The sequence below is a fragment of the Argopecten irradians genome, chromosome 3, assembly GCF_041381155.1.
Source record: "Argopecten irradians isolate NY chromosome 3, Ai_NY, whole genome shotgun sequence".
Classification (NCBI taxonomy): Eukaryota; Metazoa; Mollusca; class Bivalvia; order Pectinida; family Pectinidae; genus Argopecten; species Argopecten irradians.
Genome location: NC_091136.1, coordinates 57,140,422 through 57,157,044, shown reverse-complemented (window position 1 = coordinate 57,157,044; position 16,623 = coordinate 57,140,422). Strand labels below are relative to the sequence as shown.

Below are 16,623 nucleotides of genomic sequence, written 5' to 3'. Positions count from 1 at the left end.
GCAAGTCAAATACTCGGCTTGGCTGTCTCAGCACTAATTCAAGATCTCAGAAACACGTCACTCATCGATGGCAACTAGCATTGAGCTTTATTTGTATTAGTAGAAATATATTCCGCTTTTTGTTGTGAAAACGGACCGATTTCAGATCGAAGATGTCTCGTGTAAGGCGATATATGCATACCATTAGCATATATAACATTATGTCAATTGGCATAACAGTAAATAAAACGATGCCGAGGTTCGGACCTGATAACTATTTCATATAAATTTTACAAAGCAATGCATTTTCGACACATACTATATAAACAGATTGTTGCGTTAGTGTTATGGCATTAGGATGTATTGATACCTTATATTGACTCCAAACATTCAAAACCTAAATCGCAAATAAATGAAAGGTGAAAATTAACGTCAGGCCGCATTGCCTTTTGAATTAGAGCTTAGCTTGAACAGCTGTAGTATGTCAGGAAAGGAGGAACCCTTCTCGGAAATTAATCTAAATCAGCGGATAGCACATGCATTGTAGTGTAGTTGTGCTCGGCGTGTTTATAGATGTGGTCGGCGGGCTGGGGAAATCACAACACACATTTCCGTGGCGTGTAGACTACTACATTGGATATCAGTTTGTTCATTTCCTGATATTACTCAGGTTTCTCTTTGAAAATGCCACTGTCTTACGTGGCGTTGAAATACATTCTCTTTTATTTCCGAAAATTAATGTCTCGAGCCTTAGACTCCAATATTTGTTTGATGTCTGACATTTCGGGTTGCACTTTTCTTTGACATTTGATTTCCCGTATCAAATCTATAGACCTTATATTCCTCACGTTAAATGATGGATTTCTCATTATTTTGTCTACCATCGTTCGCAATTTTCAGTGAAACTATTGTTAACGACTGCATTTGTTTTATTCATTATTCTCTTACATTGACTTTGAAATATTTTTGACTTTGCATATTTTATTTAACTTTATATTCCATTTAAACTTACTTGATAGCGCTTTCAGTTTACGTTGTTCTATATATTTCTATGGATGCTCAACTCAATGTTGCGCTTCGTTTCTTTTGACGTTTTGGTGATGTTTTTTGTTCAGGATTCCCATGGTGTTGTGTTGTGCGCAGTTTTGGTTCCGCGTTTTTATAGTCAATTTCTTGATGTTTGATATATATTTTGAGAAGCCTTTTCACAGGGGTGTTAATTATATTCCTTTTTCTTTAACTTAAGTTGAATGTCATTTGTTGAGGTGTCAGCTGACATTGCGTGATATCACATTACTTACGTTAGCATTGATGCAGTATTTCTTGTTTCAGGCAGTTTTTGTGTTTCCGCTGACGTTGTTGTACAATAGAGTGCTCAGAGTCTTCATGATATGGGTTGATTATGAGTGACCATTCGCGTTTTTCTGGATATTTACTATAGAATGATATATACACTGAACGTTCATATCTTCTTTATTTTGTCACTCATTTACATATTCCAATCGACATTACATAACTGGTTATTTTCTATTGTTTTCCTATCGCAATAGAGTACCACATTAGATTGATATCACACTGAACGTTCATATCTTCTTTATTTTGTCACTCATTTACATATTCCAATCGACATTACATAACTGGTTATTTTCTATTATTTTCCTATCGCAATAGAGTACCACATTAGAATGATATCACACTGAACGTTCATATCTTCTTTATTTTGTCACTCATTTACATTTATTTTCCTATCGCAATGAATGATGGCTTGAATGTTTGGCTGGTCACAATTTCATAGACACGTACTATTCGATTACTTCATTTACCTCATCGTCTTACCTGTTATGTGACTATGATATTGACAGTATACATGGTTACTCGTGGTCTGATGATGAACCACACTGACACCTCGTCTATTAAGTGTCGGCGCACCGACGTGTTTGTAGACGATGGTGTTGTGTATTGATTTTAGACGTGATTGTGAATCCTACAACATTCAGCGTGTGGATATACATTGATGGTGGGCGCCATAGTGGTGGTCTTTGGGAGGTACAGGGGAACATTTTGACACAACATATCCATGTATTGATTTGAGGGCGTTTAGAAGATAGCAAGAAGAGCACATGTATGAACAGATTGAACTCCATTTGCCCTTAGTATAAGGCCCTTCCTGTGGATACAGTAAGCTCACTATTAATCCTCGTGCATTAGGTGATCATAAGTCAGTGTCCACCTATCATGTACCACCAGATCCTGTCTGGTCTTGGTATTTTACTTCGATGATCAATTCAGCCTACGATATATCCCTACCTTATTATTGCAACGTATTGTGTTCATTCCTCAATACCGTGTGTTTATATTCAACTTTCTATTATAGTAAATTCGCGAAAATTCGACATTAACATTTGACAATATGACATAACATAAAACAAAATTTGTTCTATTTATTGTTCAAACCTTGCACTTGATTATTTTACTTCTGCATTGATATTGGCTGCTTAGCCTAGTTTTTCCCTATTGTAAATTTAGTGGTTAGTTTATCCTGTACCAGAAGTCACGTTTCTATAGATACACTGTCAACATCATTTGATCACTTATCCTTAGGCTTGTCGTTATCTAACAGCTGGTGTCATTTAGTTTCAAATTTATATTTTAACATAGATAGCGAACAAAGTGTGCAGAAATAAATGTCATAATATACATTTACAAATATAAGAGTAATAACTGAATAATCTACATATGTATGTATACAGCGTACCTTTATAGTATATTTGTAAATATACCTGAGATATTACGATATATACCCACCATATGTTGGCTATAACCGCGATAGATAAAACTGACGATACTTGTTGATTCCAAAATGATTTTGAATCAATAAACTAATTGTACTCATAAATGTGTTACCGCCAGTTATGGCTATAATTGGCGTAAAACCCTGAGACACCCCAATCGAACGAGCGTGAATCCGGTGTAGGGACATATGGGCAGGCGTTGGCGAGGGACCTGGGAATTACATTACTGTAGGCAAGTCATTAGCACAATCCACCATCACCGTCCATGTGTATTTATCCTCTTTATTACATAAACATCAGGTGCATCATGGTCCTAACGCTGTGTGTATGGTAGTTGTCGTTGTTTACAGCAGTACTACATCCGGTTCTATATGCAACATCCGGTTAAGTGCATGTCTTCGAAATAAATATTTAAAAAGACAGTTAATAAAAGATTAAAATATATGCACAACAATGTTATGAATACAGTGCAAACCTCACAACAAGTAGAGAGATCGCAGGTGTATTAATCTTGTCCTAGAGGGAATATCGTTGTGTTTAATTACATTAAAAATATGAAACCAATTCGAACACAGTGACACTTGACTATAACTAATACTCCATCTGGTTCTTAAAACATAACAAAACCTAGAAAAAATATTATATTGAATGTCAACATGGTAGAATGACGATACATACCAGGCCTTCTATACCTTTCGACACCATTTTCTGTCTAGAATTGTAAAGATATTACAGCTAGCAATATGGTTGCAGTATCCAAAGGTCGTTGTACTCTGGGTATCATGTGCTTTGTAGAAATATATCACAATCAGATAATGTGTAAGGCACTTATGACACGATGACATTATAGCCTGCTTCCAAAGACCAAATGTCAACAATGTCTTGTCGAGTGTAGATTTACTGACTCGTAAAATCTAAATATTCTCAGATGCACACCTGTAATTATTCTCCCGTGAACTACGTCTCCAATGTAATCGAGTAACGATGTGGTTATAAAAGCTGTATCTATCAATAAATCCATCATTATATCAATGATCTCGAGTTTTCCAGGGCCTCACTCTTAGATCAATAAACAAACCAAGGGTCCATTCACAGTATTGATTCAAAGGTTTGGCACATTCCGCAGAATATGTCGCTGTTTTATTCTCTTTTGAAATAACCTATTTATGTGATACAATATATCATTGTTGTTGACAAGGTTCTGTAAAACTACTTCCCAGGGAAACATTGGCGTTTCCCCATCCGTTTCCACCAGTTACCTTCCCACTTCATTGCTTCCATGACAACCAATTATCTATAAACGGATGACCTTCAACAGACATATGTAAATAATATGCGTTTGGAATTATCGCATCGACAGTACATGTTGACAAGTACAATGTAACCAGCTATCGTAGAACCGTAGCATAGGGTCCTGTGTACATGTCCAGAGCGCTCTTACCCAACATGCAATATCTATGTCATTGAATATCGTTGTCCCTTCAGTCTCGAATTCAAAGGCTTTTTTGGACAACCCCACTTTACATTATACACATAATGCACCTCTCATATTCCACTTCCCATCCATTTTATATATGCCCTCTGATAATATGACTACAAAAACAATAGGTCGTTTGTGACCTGCTGTGTATCATATCCGACTATTAAATCCTCCTGTGTCCATTGCCAATCTTGCCTATAACCAATGTACGTGGAAATTGGGTACGTCATAAGATACCTTACTCAAATCGTACATATAACATAACACTGATAATACAGTTTTGTTATAGTATTCTTCATTGTCGAATGTCAGTTTGATTTAACATGAGTTGTAATGTCGATAACGTTTTACGTTTGCCTGTGAGAGTTACAAAGCATAGATAGCAATGGTGAATTGTATCCTATAACCTAGATAATCGGTTAGCAGCAGAGACAAGGAAGTTTCACTAGTAGAAACATGACAAGTTAATGTATATAAAAACACTGCGGAAAAAAACTATACATTTATTGTCCTGACGGTAGGGAGACATGACGCTTTGTTTACTCAAGGCATGTCATATTTCCCGAGGGAGTAGCCCGAGGGAAATGTGACTTGCCGCGGGTAAAATAAGCGTCATGTCTCCCTACCGTCAGGGCAATTAATTGTTTATTATACCGAACAAGTTTTTTTTCTCGTGCTAGAATACAAGTCTAACGTAATGGCTAGACTTTAAGTTTTTTGCCAAAAAAACACCGTTGCCGTGTTGGGCTAACGTTCCAGTTATTGTTCGATAAGAAGTTAGACCAACCGTATCTTTCAGTCCAAATCAACTCCCTAGGATGTTACATCATATAAACATGACATCGAGTGTAATTGTGTTATCTGTATCTTTTATCATAAGAATATTGCTAATTTCGTCGGTCAAAGGCAGACGGGAGCGTCGTCTGCCATCCATTTTGTTTGTTATCGGAATACCTCGGAGAATTCCGTTACACGAACGACAACTCTTTCTAAACGTACGAGGAGCTCCGCATTGGGGAAACATGATTTTTGAACATGACGTTCAGCGGGAAACACGCTGTTTTGTCGCCCGCACACGTGACGTCTCTCGACCAATCAGCGACTGTGACTCATCGGTGAGGTATAATAATATACCAGAGCAGTGATTTGCGAAACATTCAGAATCTTAGCGGAGGAGAAATTGTTATCAGAATAATGATTTGCCAAAGGGTTAATCATCGCCCGTGATGGCGAAATGATGAAATCAGTGGCTTTTAGAATTAAGTGGTCGTTGATTCAAGTTAACATCGTTATGCTTTGATCAAAAACATTAACAACCTATAGATTTGATAACATCAGATATTATTGTGTTAGACATCAGACCTGATGTTAGGTAAAATGTTGCAGTTGACAGGAAAGCAAGGTTTTCATATGTAAAATACTGATAAAATGTCAAATTGGATCATGGTTTATCTTCGAGTGTCGAGTAGTGTTCGATATTTTTCAAAGTTTCCGCCTCACGAGATGAAATAGTTCTGGTATTCATAAAAAACAAGGAATATTCTATTGATTACATTTGTTTTCTTGCTTTCATTTACAGAAGACCATCACTACTATTTCCGCCAAAGGTTATTCCGCCATTGTATTTTACAAAGTTATTTCCCCTTGCGATTATTATGTCATATTTCTACACAAAAATATGACAAGCTAATGACGTAACAATCAAAATGATATTTTAACTATGTAATAGATGTTGGTTCTCGGCGCAATTTATCAAAACTCAAAATTTGCCGTCTCACTACTACTCGACTCTCGAAAACTCCTAGATAACAACATACATCGCTTTAGTAAAATACTATCCAAATACTTTAAAGAGATGTAACAATGAGGAAACCAACTTACTTCCGCTTACTATTAATAGGTAGCATTGAATTAGTATTGATTAGGTAGGCGGAAAAAACACCCATATAGAATCTTAGATAACTATCAGGATAAAGTTCTAGCATTGGGAGCTCTTAAGGACAATTATTTGGGATTCTCTCTGGAGCCTCGATTGGGGTATAATCTAATCAAACCACCCAAATGTACCCTTAACTGTTATAATGAAAATATATAGATATTTAAAGGAGCATGTGTTAAATCCACCAAGAACCTTAGTACCAATGTCCCTTAATGGGCTTCGTACAGATACAGAGCATCATTGATATATCCGTCTTCACGCGGCTTGCTCTGATGAAAGCTTCCTTCAGAGGTCACACAAATCTAATCACAGATATAGATTTCCAGAGCTGTGGTCAGCCAGGCACGCCATAAACTATGGTGAATTTTGTATACAGTGGACACTGAGTTGTGGTGCGGCAGTAATGTAATTCTGGCCGGTCGTGACGGTCGATCATATGAACATTTCTAAACAGAGTTTCGTCATTGAGTTAGTGGTTATGGTAATAGCATGTGTTGCACTACTAAGGATCGGCCATTGAGGGAATAAGTAGTCAGTATGCAAATGGTTTCTCGGGACTACTAAACTTTCTTCACAGTGACAGGAAGTTGTTTCATAATGTCCAGTTTAACATAGATTAGTGTTCTTTAAGGGAACGTCACCGGAAGCTAGCTATGCTTTTCCGGAAAAAAAACCTACCGAAAGTTTCCAATCAGAATTAAGCGTTCAACTAGGCATAGTTATCGTCTAATGAAGTAAATAGTTTGTATTACACAATGATGTTTAATACTTATAGAGTATAAAGTAGCGTTCTTGGAAAGTTAGCGTTGACATTTTTATGACTATTAATTAAAGACAATCTGAATCCTGCAGAAATCTAACATTGACTATATGAAATGGTGTCGAGCTTTAATGAACGCAAGGGATATGAATTTATTGCCTACAGTCGTTATTTACTTAGATTTTTCGATTGATAGATTTCTTATACTTTGTAGATTGTCATCTGTTAGATTAGATTCTAGGAGTTTGTGGTGATTTTATTTTCTAAAATTCTAAAAAAATACATTTTACTAAAAGTAGAGCTCTAATTACTTACTAACTTATCATAATGCAGTATAAGTAATCATTATCTGGGTATGTGTTTGTTGGATAAATCGATATCTCTCAAGACATCTCATCCGTCTGCTGTAAAAGATTGGGGTATCTACCAAAGGAATTGATACATGTGTATTTAGTGTAAACGCTATATGTTTTATTTCAGATACTACATGTCAAAACTGCTATCGATATTTACCGAAACGTTAACAGTATCTAAATACAAGTAATTACTATAACACCTGGAAAGTTTTCAGAACCATGTACATTAGTACATGTTTATTAAATACACCAATAAAACTCCGATCATTCAACAAGAGCTGATTATAGGATTCTGCAAGTACTGGTGTATGCAACATAAAACAAAACCTAACAAAATAAACCAAACTTAATCGGCTAAGCTTTTCTTTGCCTTCAATGCCTTGAATTGACTTTGGTTTCCATGCTTTGCGAAATATATCGATATCTATTTCATATTTGAAAGTATATCTGTGAGTTCTTTGGTTGTTATTCGATAAATCGAATCACGTGTTTCTGTTCATTGTTTGACATTTACATTCAGATTCGATTATTCACTTAAAGCTCTACATAAAAATGTAAAATGTTAAATGTATGCCGCAAGTTGATTACCTTCACCTGAGATGTCTTGCTTCGATAATGCGCCATCATGTCAATTACTGGCAGTAGACTACAGAATTAGTAAGATTTGTAAAATGGTGAATTCATCAACATTCATTGCAGCTGATACCCAGCCGATCTCCAGCTGCCTAAAGCGATCAACGTCAGTGTAAACCGGTAGTGCTGCTTCTGTCTAGTCTGGAATGAATTGATTCAGTACTATATATTATTATCATATTTCATATTACACTGTTTATATCATTTGTAAAGATGTTCCTCAATCGGTGTATCTTTTATACTAGTGTATACATCAGTTTGTATAAATATAATAATCAACTTGCTATTCCCCCGCTCCCATGGGCCTACGAGTCGGCGGACAATCCCGGTTAAATGTGTGTTGGTATTAAGATAAACAGAGCTACAGGAAGCGTGCCTCTACTTACCAATAGACACTTTCCCTCGCGGAGCTACTACCCTTGTTGGATCTAATAGACTGCTTAGTATTATTTATGCATCGCCTGTCTTGAGTAAGTGAATTTACCGAGTTTTACTAGCAAACCTAGCCTGAAGGTGTGTTGTTGGGTCCTGAGAATCCAAAACGTCCTTCAATATAGGTTGTTGCATAAAGATAGCTGGAAGGCTAAAGCGATCAGTGTGAGAAGACTATCCGAGCGGACGTTAATGCTTTTAATTTGACTTAGTGAAAAACCTTCCAAGAGACTAGATAATTTGATTATAGGTCAATGGTATTTTTTTAACATATAATGTATTGTTAAGTCAATAACAGCCATGGCGTGGTCGTTAAATTTATCGCCATTAATGACTCTATGAGATGACAATTGTATGTAAACTCGTAGTTTTCTTGATACCCCGTGGATCCAGTATGATACTAAAGTACCAGACATTACAACGGTAGTTACAAGCTTCCAGTCATATCACATAGGAGATGGTTTTATAATCCAATTATTGTACATGTGGTATATATCTCGTAACCACGCAAAATATTAAATATAATATTCTGAATGTTTGGCATATTTTTGTGTTGAATTCGATGCTTAATTGAAAATAAATTTTTCGCATATAGTCCAATGTAGGGCAATGACTTCATGGCACTTACAAAACGCGGTACCATATATTGGACGCTTCAAAACCAAATTCAATGATGTTTATATATCACAAAAGATCAACACCTATATCAGTTTAATAAAGCAATCATTCTATTGGAATTCATTTTGTCTATTCTTGTAAAAACAGCATATTCATCAGCTTACCCCTTAAACCAAGAACAAGTTCATGCATATATTAAATGGGGCTTGCATCAGTGTTCAGATTATTTTCTGCTAGTATTGTATATTTCAAATGTAAAAATAAATCATTTATCAAGGACATTAAGTGTGTGGCACCATCTCAAATTACTAACGAAGTATGATTTTCTTTATGATGCCACGGTCGATTTGACTTGATATATGGCATACGTTCTGGATGAGATGGTGTTGTTCCAAATCCCTTTTTCTATAATATTTAAAAATTCTTTTGTGATTCCGATGATAGAACGAACACATATAGGCTATGCTGTTTTTATTTGTTTGTTTCTGATTACGTTCCCTGCCTTTTAACATCACCGAGGTACAAAAGAGCTGGTAAAGTTGGGTGATACTGTTTAAAGAGGCCAACATCGTGATTGTTTCAGCAATCCTTAGACTACTATATATGAGTGGTGATGGCTCCGTCTGTAAGCAGGCTCTCATCCACATCTCGCTGAATGATTGCCCGATGTTGCCCTGGTGCTGCCTCGGGAAAACCAATCAAACATTTCATATTTTGGTAAGAGTTGGAAGGCGTCAGTAGGCGTCGATAATTACAGTATTTCTCTACATTTTTGACCTAAGCGATCCTGAGGTACGGTAGAAGGTTAGCCGAGGCGTTCCTATCTCATGTCTGTGATGTAGTAGCTCGGTCGGCTACAATACAATTGCAATTTGACATCTCACTTTAGACTAAAATGCTGTATAGTACGTTTTAGAGGAAAGCTTTAGAAATATAACCCTACCACTGTGGGATATTTTAATAAAGCAATAATGGTGTTCCTATAACAGAAATGATATATGTATAAGTAGCGGCTTTATAACCAATGTGAGATACTATTTAAATAGGTTTAAAATTACGTATTTATACTTAGTCGTGATCAGTATGAAGAAGTAATATATGAAATATCCCCGTGCCTCTCACCTTGTATATTTTGACCAGCAAGAAATGAAATTTTCTTTAAAAAATATCTATTATTTCCTATCAATAATAAAGATAGGTAGATCAATGGAGTTTTTTTTATTCTTAGTTCATCTAGAACAATCGATTTTTTTGTTAAGAAAATAACGCCGAGATTATTGGTTATGATGCTAAGCTACTTTATGGTGGCCCCATGGTACCCCGTTATACAATTACACGTCCGTAGGGGAAACGATTTGTCTATTATCGGATTGGCTTATACAAATTTAGTGGTGCTGTCACATCAATGTCAACAGACAATTGATCCACGAGTTCTACGTGGCTTACTCACCGAAATAACACAACACATTTCGCTTATTGGAACCGACAACCGCCACACAATGGACATTCCACGAAGGGAGGTACTATAGCAACAGATCATTTCTAAATAAAGTAATTTCTGAAATAAAGAAACCGAGTGCAGATAGAAATGTGGGTCAAGTGCCAATTTACCTTAACGAAAGAATAAGGCTTCTTCGTGAATGAGAGTAACTTGTATCAATTCATGATTCGTCCTGATCAATGCTTCTGTCTGCTGTACTTGTAAGACTATAACCTCAATATAAGCATACTTGACATTGTCTGTTGTTTTCTTATTCGCACGTGAATATTCCATTAGTATAAGTTACTGAGTACCTGTGACAAGAATTTCCATTTCAAAACAATATTTCTTTATATGAAAAATGTATTTTTGCCTCTCCAAATTTTGTCAAAGAATTGTACTCAACTCAGTTTGATATTTTTTTTACGTGATCTATTTATCATAAAAAGATTTTCTTGAACAGTTTCTACTTTTATTGTGTTCATATATTGAAAAACTGAATGTGCGCCTATTATTGCTGCAGCCGAATTTCGTTAAAGACATATGTGTGGTGTCGTACTCGTGTTAATGTGTGGTGTCGTACTCGTGTTAATGTGTGGTGTCGTACTCGTGTTAATGTGTGGTGTCGTACTCGTGTTAATGTGTGGTGTCGTACTCGTGTTAATGTGTGGTGTCGTACTCGTGTTAATGTGTGGTGTCGTACTCGTGTTAATGTGTGGTGCTGTACTCGTGGTAATGTGTGGTGCTCTACTCGTGTTAATGTGTGGTGCTGTACTCGTGTTAATGTGTGGTGCTGTACTCGTGTTAATGTGTGGTGTCTGTACTCGTGTTAATGTGTGGTGCTGTACTCGTGTTAATGTGTGGTGCTGTACTCGTGTTAATGTGTGGTGCTGTACTCGTGTTAATGTGTGGTGCTGTACTCGTGTTAATGTGTGGTACTGTACTAGTGTTATGTGTGGTCTGTACTCGTGTTAATGTGTGGTGCTGTACTCGTGTTAATGTGTGGTGTCGTACTCGTGTTAATGTGTGGTGTCGTACTCGTGTTAATGTGTGGTGTCGTACTCGTGTTAATGTGTGGTGCTGTACTCGTGTTAATGTGTGGTGCTGTACTCGTGTTAATGTGTGGTGCTGTACTCGTGTTAATGTGTGGTACTGTACTAGTGTTAATGTGTGGTACTGTACTAGTGTTAATGTGTGGTGCTGTACTCGTGTTAATGTGTGGTGCTGTACTCGTGTTTATGTGTGGTGCTGTACTCGTGTTAATGTGTGGTGCTGTACTCGTGTTAATGTGTGGTTGTGTACTCGTGTTAATGTACTAGTGTTAATGTGTGGTGCTATACTCGTGTTAATGTGTGGTGCTGTACTTGTGTTAATGTGTGGTGCTGTACTCGTGTTAATGTGTGGTGTCGTACTCGTGTTAATGTGTGGTGCTGTACTCGTGTTAATGTGTGGTGTCGTACTCGTGTTAATGTGTGGTGTCGTACTCGTGTTAATGTGTGGTGTCGTACTCGTGTTAATGTGTGGTGTCGTACTCGTGTTAATGTGTGGTGCTGTACTCGTGTTAATGTGTGGTGTCGTACTCGTGTTAATGTGTGGTGCTGTACTCGTGTTAATGTGTGGTGCTGTACTCGTGTTAATGTGTGGTGTCGTACTCGTGTTAATGTGTGGTGTCTGTACTCGTGTTTGTGTGGTTAATGTGGTTGTACTGTGTTAATGTGTGGTGCTGTACTCGGTTAATGTGTGGTGCGTACTCGTGTTAATGTGTGGTGCTGTACTCGTGTTAATGTGTGGTGCTGTACTCGTGTTAATGTGTGGTGCTGTACTCGTGTTAATGTGTGGTGCTGTACTCGTGTTAATGTGTGGTACTGTACTGTGTTAATGTGTGGTGCGTACTGTGTTAATGTGTGTTGTAGTTTAATGTGTGTGCTGTACTCGTGTTAATGTGTGTATGGTAGTGTTAATGTGTGTGTCGTACTGTGTTAATGTGTGGTCTGTACTGTGTTATGTGTGTGGTGCTGTACTCGTGTTAATGTGTGGTGTGTACTAGCGTTAATGTGTGGTTCTGTACTAGTGTTAATGTGTGGTGCTGTACTCGTGTTAATGTGTGGTGCTGTACTCGTGTTTATGTGTGGTGCTGTACTCGTGTTAATGTGTGGTGCTGTACTCGTGTTAATGTACTAGTGTTAATGTGTGGTGCTATACTCGTGTTAATGTGTGGTGCTGTACTTGTGTTAATGTGTGGTGCTGTACTCGTGTTAATGTGTGGTGCTGTACTCGTGTTAATGTGTGGTTGTGTACTCTTGTTAATGTGTGGTGATTTACTCGTGTTAATGTGTGGTGCTGTACTCGTGTTAATGTGTGGTGCTGTACTCGTGTTAATGTGTGGTGCTGTACTCGTGTTAATGTGTGGTGCTGTACTCGTGTTAATGTGTGGTGCTGTACTCGTGTTAATGTGTGGTGCTGTACTCGTGTTAATGTGTGGTGCTGTACTCGTGTTAATGTACTCGTGTTAATGTGTGGTGCTGTACTCGTGTTAATGTGTGGTGCTGTACTCGTGTTAATGTGTGGTACTGTACTAGTGTTAATGTGTGGTGCTGTACTCGTGTTAATGTGTGGTGCTGTACTCGTGTTAATGTGTGGTGCTGTACTCGTGTTAATGTGTGGTGCTGTACTCGTGTTAATGTGTGGTACTGTACTCGTGTTAATGTGTGGTGCTGTACTCGTGTTAATGTGTGGTGCTGTACTCGTGTTAATGTGTGGTGCTGTACTCGTGTTAATGTGTGGTACTGTACTAGTGTTAATGTGTGGTGCTGTACTCGTGTTAATGTGTGGTGCTGTACTAATGTTAATGTGTGGTGCTGTACTCGTGTTAATGTGTGGTGCTGTACTCGTGTTAATGTGCTTGTGTTAATGTGTGGTGCTGTACTCGTGTTAATGTGTGGTGCTGTACTCGTGTTAATGTGTGGTGCTGTACTCGTGTTAATGTGTGGTGCTGTACTCGTGTTAATGTGTGGTGCTGTACTCGTGTGTATGTTGTGGTGCTGTACTCTGTTAATGTGTGTGCTGTACTCGTGTTAATGTGTGGTGCTGTACTCGTGTTAATGTGTGGTGCTGTACTCGTGTTAATGTGTGGTGCTGTACTCGTGTTAATTTTCTGTACTCGTGTTAATGTGTGGTGCTGTACTCGTGTTAATGTGTGGTGCTGTACTCTCGTGTTAATGTGTGGTGCTGTACTCGTGTTAATGTGTGTGCTGTACTGTGTTAATGTGTGGTGCTATACTTGTGTTAATGTGTGGTGCTGTACTGTGTTAATGTGTGGTGCTGTACTCGTGTTAATGTGTGGTGCTGTACTCGTGTTAATGTGTGTGCTGTACTGTGTTAATGTGTGGTGCTGTACTCGTGTTAATGTGTGGTGCTGTACTGTGTTATGTGTGTGCTGTACTCGTGTTACTGTACTAGTGTTAATGTGTGGTGCTGTACTCGTGTTAATGTGTGGTACTGTACTAGTGTTAATGTGTGGTATTGTACTAGTGTTAATGTGTGATACTGTACTAGTGTTAATGTGTGGTGCTGTACTCGTGTTAATGTGTGGTGCTGTACTCGTGTTAATGTGTGGTACTGTACTTACTCGTGTTAATGTGTGGTGCTGTACTCGTGTTAATGTGTGGTGCTGTACTCGTGTTAATGTATGGTGCTGTACTCGTGTTAATGTGTGGTGCTGTACTCGTGTTAATGTTGTGGTATGTACTAGCGTTAGTTGTGTGTGTGTTCTGTACTGTGTGAATGTGTGGTGCTGTACTCGTGTTAATGTGTGGTGCTGTACTCGTGTTAATGTGTGGTTGTGTACTGTGTTGTACTAGTGTTAATGTGTGGTGCTGTACTCGTGTTAATGTGTGGTGCTGTACTGTGTTAATGTACTAGTGTTAATGTGTGGTGCTATACTCGTGTTAATGTGTGGTGCTGTACTTGTGTTAATGTGTGGTGCTGTACTCGTGTTAATGTGTAGTGCTGTACTTGTGTTAATGTGTGGTGCTGTACTCGTGTTAATGTGTGGTGCTGTACTCGTGTTAATGTGTGGTGCTGTACTCGTGTTAATGTGTGGTGCTGTACTCGTGTTAATGTGTGGTACTGTACTAAGTGTTAATGTATGGTTCTGTACTAGTGTTAATGTGTGGTGCTGTACTCGTGTTAATGTGTGGTGCTGTACTCGTGTTAATGTGTGGTGCTGTACTCGTGTTAATGTGTGGTACTGTACTCGTGTTAATGTGTGGTGCTGTACTCGTGTTAATGTGTGGTACTGTACTCGTGTTAATGTGTGGTGCTGTACTCGTGTTAATGTGTGGTACTGTACTCGTGTTAATGTGTGGTACTGTACTAGCGTTGATGTGTGGTTCTGTACTAGTGTTAATGTGTGGTGCTGTACTCGTGTTAATGTGTGGTGCTGTACTCGTGTTAATGTGTGGTGCTGTACTCGTGTTAATGTGTGGTGCTGTACTAATGTGTGTAGTGCTGTACTCGTGTTAATGTGTGGTGCTGTACTCGTGTTAATGTGTGGTGCTGTACTCGTGTTAATGTGTGGTGCTGTACTCGTGTTAATGTGTGGTGCTGTACTCGTGTTAATGTGTGGTGCTGTACTCGTGTTAATGTGTGGTGCTGTACTCGTGTTAATGTGTGGTGCTGTACTCGTGTTAATGTGTGGTGCTGTACTCGTGTTAATGTGTGGTGCTGTACTCGTGTTAATGTGTGGTACTGTACTAGTGTTAATGTGTGGTGCTGTACTCGTGTTAATGTGTGGTGCTGTACTCGTGTTAATGTGTGGTCTGTACTGTGTTAATGTGTGGTGCTGTACTCGTGTTAATGTGTGGTTATGTGGTGACTAGTGTACTGTGTTAATGTGTGGTCTGTACTCGTGTTAATGTGTGGTGCTGTACTGTCTGTACTGTGTTAATGTTGTGGTGCTGTACTCGTGTTAATGTGTGGTGCTGTACTCGTGTTAATGTGTGGTGCTGTACTCTGTTAATGTTGGTGATGTACTCGTGTTAATGTTGGTGCTTAAGTGTACTGTTAATGTGTGGTGCTGTACTCTGTTAATGTGTGGTGATGTACTCGTGTTAATGTGTGGTGCTCTAACACGTGTTAATGTGTGGTGCTGTACTCGTGTTATGTGTATGTATGGTGATGTACTCGTGGTTAATGTGTGGTGCTGTACTAGTGTTAATGTGTGGTGCTGTACTCGTGTTAATGTGTGGTGCTGTACTCGTGTTAATGTGTGGTGCTGTACTCGTGTTAATGTGTGGTGCTGTACTCCTGTTACTCGTGTATGTGTGTAGTGGTAATGTGGCTCTCGTGTTAATGTGTGGTGCTGTACTCTTAATGTTGTGTAGTGCTGTACTCGTGGTAATGTGTGGTGCTCTAACAGTGTTAATGTGTGGTGCTGTACTCCTGTGAATGTATGGTGATGTACTCGTGGTAATGTTTGGTGCTCTAACAGTGTTAATTTGTGGTGCTGTACTCCTGTTAATGTGTGGTGATGTACTCGTGTTAATTTGTGGTGCTGTACTCCTGGTGTTAATTTGTGGTGCTGTACTCCTGTTAATGTGTGGTGATGTACTCGTGTTAATTTGTGGTGCTGTACTCCTGTTAATGTGTGGTGATGTACTCGTGTTAATGTGTAGTGCTGTACTCGTGTTAATGTGTAGTGCTGTACTCGTGTTAATGTGTAGTGCTGTACAAGGGTCAATGACCATTAACACTTCGTGTATTTGTGATTTACATATTTATCACGATTTGTAACATAACACCATGATAAATTAGTTGGTATTCCCTGTTATCACATCTCCCTCCATTGTGGTGACTAAGGCCAGACATACATCGACCATATGTACCATGTGGAATGGATATGCTGTGTTACGTACATCGTCTAGAGTAATATTCTTTTTAGCAATATACCAAGTGCAGATATGAAGTTACGTGGCGTTTTTAGCCTTCGTCGCAAAATGAAGTTTTATGTAGTTTATTGTATAAGAAATAATAATAATGCAATGATATGTAGTTGCGATCTTTTTAATTACAGCGAAACAAACAGTATCATCCTGTAAAAAACGTATATAATTAGCCGCTATTCCATCTGCTAGTTAGAAATATCCGTTGGATA

At 38.3% G+C, this 16,623-nt stretch overlaps 1 protein-coding gene across 1 annotated transcript in view; it reads left to right on the top strand.

Moving 5' to 3' along the window:
• LOC138319188 (neuroglobin-like) overlaps positions 1-16,623 on the top strand; it is a 62,789-nt gene that overhangs the window by 31,141 nt on the left and 15,025 nt on the right. The gene's annotated exons all lie outside the window — the stretch shown is intronic.